A 4,015-nucleotide genomic window follows, 5' to 3' on the forward strand; every position below is an offset into this window, starting at 1 on the left:
TTAACCAATCTTGTGCATCCAATAGGTGTGTTGTGTCGTTGGATGAACATTTACGTCATTTTCGTCCTACCTAGACTTATTCTTGTCCAACTAGGGTTTTTAACCAATCTTGTGCATCTAATAAGTTCATTTGTGTCATTGGTTGAACATTTAGGTCATTTTCGTGCTCCCTAGGTTTATTCTAGTCCAATTTGGGTTTTTAACCAATCTTGTGCATCCAATAGGTGTGTGTGTGTCATTGGATGAACATTTAGGTCATTTTCGTCCTCCCTATGTTTATTCTAGTCCAATTAGGGTTTTTAACCAATCTTGTGCATCGAATAGGTGTGTTTGTGTCATTGGATGAGCATTTAGGTCATTTTCGTCCTTCCTACAGTTATTCTTGTCCAACTAGGGTTTTTAACCAATCTTGTGCATCCAATAGGTGTGTTTGTGTCATTGAATGAACATTTAGGTCATTTTCGTCCTCCCTAGGTTTACTATAGCCCAATTAGGGTTTTAACCAATCTTCGGCATCCAATAGGTGTGTTTGTGCCATTGTATTAACATTTAGGTCATTTTTGTCCTACCTAGACTTATTCTTGTCCAACTAGGGTTTTTTACCAATCTTGTGCATCCAATAAGTTCATTTGTGTCATTGGATGAACATTTAGGTCATTTTCGTCCTCCCTTGGTTTATTCTAGTCCATTTAGGGTTTTTAACCAATCTTGTGCATCCAATAGGTGTGTTTGTGTCATTGGATGAACATTTAGGTCATTTTCGTCCTCCCTTGGTTTATTCTAGTCCATTTAGGGTTTTTAACCAATCTTGTGCATCCAATAGGTGTGTTTGTGTCATTGGATGAACATTTAGGTCATTTTCGTCCTCCGAGGTTTATTTTAGTCCACTTATGGTTTTTAACCAATCTTGTGCATCTAATAGGTGTGTTTGTGTCATTGGATGAACATTTAGGTCATTTTCGCCCTCCGAGGTTTATTTTAGTTCACTTATGGTTTTTAACCAATCTTGTGCATCTAATAGGTGTGTTTGTGTCATTGGATGAACATTTAGGTCATTTTCGTCCTCCCTAGGTGTATTCTAGTCAAATTAGGGTTTTTAACCAATCTTGTGCATCCAACATGTGTGTTTGTGTCATTGGATGATCATTTACGTCATTTTCGTCCCCCATTGGCTTATTCTTGTCCAGTTAGGGTTTTTAACAGATCTTGTGCATCCAATAAGTTCATTTGTGTCATTGGATGAACATTTAGGTCATTTTCGTCCTCCCTAGGTTTATTGTAGTCCATTTAGGGTTTTTAACCAATCTTGTGCATCCAATAGGTGTGTTTGTGTCATTGGATGAACATGTACCTGATTTTCGTCCCCCATTTGCTTATTCTTGTATAATTAGGGTTTTTAACAAATCTTGTGCATCCAATAAGTTCATTTCTATCATTGGATGAACACTTAGGTCATTTTCGTCCTCCCTTGGCTTATTCTTGTCCAACTACTGTTTTTAACCAATCTTGTACAGCCAATAAGTTCATTTGTGTCATTTGATGAACTTTTAGGTCATTTTCGTCCTCCCTAGGTTTATTCTTGTCCAACTTAGGTTTTTAACCAATCTTGTGCATCCAATAGGTGTGTTTGTGTCATTTCATGAACATTTAGGTCATTTTCGTCCTCCCTAGGTTTATTCTTGTCCAACTTGGGTTTTTAACCTATCTTGTGCATCTAATAGGTGAGTTTGTGTCATTAGAGGGACATTTAGGTCATTTTCGTCCTTCCTAAACTTATTCTTGTCCTACTAAGGTTTTTAACCAATCTTGTGCATCCAATAGGTGTGTTTGTGTCGTTGGATAAACATTTAGATCATTTTCGTCCTCCCTAGGTTTATTCTAGTCCAATAACGATTTTTAACCAATCTTGTGCATCCAATAGGTGTGCTTGTGTCATTGGATGAACATTTAGGTCATTTTCGTCCTCCCTAGGTTTATTCTAGTCTAATTAGGGTTTTTAAGACATAGGTGTGTTTGTGTCATTGGATGAACATTTAGGTCATTTTCGTCCTCCCTAGGTTTATTCTAGTCTAATTAGGGTTTTTAAGACATAGGTGTGTTTGTGTCATTGGATGAACATTTAGGTCATTTTCGTCCTACCTAGACTTATTCTTGTCCAACTAGGGTTTTTAACCAATCTTGTGCAGCCAATAAGTTCAGTTGTGTCATTGGATGAACACTTAGTTCATTTTCATCCTCCCTAGGTTTATTCTAGTCTAATTAGGGTTTTTAAGACATAGGTGTGTTTGTGTCATTTGATGAACATTTAGGTCATTTTCGTCCTCCCTAGGTGTATTCTAATCCAATTAGGGTTTTTAACCATTCTTGTGCATCCAATAAGTTCATTTGTGTCATTGGATGAACACTTAGGTCATTTTCATCCTCCCTAGGTTTATTCTAGTCTAATTAGGGTTTTTAAGACATAGGTGTGTTTGTGTCATTGGAAGAACATTTAGGTCATTTTCGTCCTCCCTAGGTGTATTCTAATCCAATTAGGGTTTTTAACCATTCTTGTGCATCCAATAAGTTCATTTGTGTCATTGGATGAACACTTAGGTCATTTTCATCCTCCCTAGGTTTATTCTAGTCTAATTAGGGTTTTTAAGACATAGGTGTGTTTGTGTCATTGGAAGAACATTTAGGTCATTTTCGTCCTCCCTAGGTGTATTCTAATCCAATTAGGGTTTTTAACCATTCTTGTGCATCCAATAAGTTCATTTGTGTCATTGGATGAACACTTAGGTCATTTTCATCCTCCCTAGGTTTATTCTAGTCTAATTAGGGTTTTTAAGACATAGGTGTGTTTGTGTCATTGGAAGAACATTTAGGTCATTTTCGTCCTCCCTAGGTGTATTCTAATCCAATTAGGGTTTTTAACCATTCTTGTGCATCCAATAAGTTCATTTGTGTCATTGGATGAACACTTAGGTCATTTTCATCCTCCCTAGGTTTATTCTAGTCTAATTAGGGTTTTTAAGACATAGGTGTGTTTGTGTCATTGGGTTTATTCTAGTCCAATTAGGGTTTTTAACCAATCTTGTGCATCTAATAGGTGAGTTTGTGTCATTGGGTGGACATTTAGGTCATTTTCGTCCTTCCTAAACTTATTCTTGTCCTAATAAGGTTTTTAACCAATCTTGTGTATCCAATAGGTGTGTTTGTGTCATTGGATGAACATTTAGGTCATTTTCGTCCTCCCTAGGTGTATTCTAATCCAATTAGGGTTTTTAACCAATCTTGTGCATCCAATAGGTGTGTTTGTGTCATTTGATGAACATTTAGGTCATTTTCGTCCTCCCTAGGTGTATTCTAATCCAATTAGGGTTTTTAACCAATCTTGTGCATCCAATAGGTGTGTTTGTGTCATTTGATGAACATTTAGGTCATTTTCGTCCTCCCTAGGTGTATTCTAATCCAATTAGGGTTTTTAACCAATCTTGTGCATCCAATAGGTGTGTTTGTGTCATTTGATGAACATTTAGGTCATTTTCGTCCTCCCTAGGTGTATTCTAATCCAATTAGGGTTTTTAACCAATCTTGTGCATCCAATAGGTGTGTTTGTGTCATTTGATGAACATTTAGGTCATTTTCGTCCTCCCTAGGTGTATTCTAATCCAATTAGGGTTTTTAACCAATCTTGTGCATCCAATAGGTGTGTTTGTGTCATTTGATGAACATTTAGGTCATTTTCGTCCTCCCTAGGTGTATTCTAATCCAATTAGGGTTTTTAACCAATCTTGTGCATCCAATAGGTGTGTTTGTGTAATTGGATGAACATTTAGGTCATTTTCGTTCTACCTAGACTTTTTCTACCTAGACTTTTTAACCAATCTTGTGTATCCAATATGTTCATTTGTGTCATTGGATGAACATTTAGGTCATTTTCGTCCTCCCTATGTGTATTCTAGTCCAATCAGGGTTTTTAACCAATCTTGTGCATCCAATAGGTGTGTTTGTGTCATTGGATGAACATTTA

This window comes from Cicer arietinum, chromosome 5, assembly GCF_000331145.2.
Source record: "Cicer arietinum cultivar CDC Frontier isolate Library 1 chromosome 5, Cicar.CDCFrontier_v2.0, whole genome shotgun sequence".
In the NCBI taxonomy this organism is placed as follows: domain Eukaryota; kingdom Viridiplantae; phylum Streptophyta; class Magnoliopsida; order Fabales; family Fabaceae; genus Cicer; species Cicer arietinum.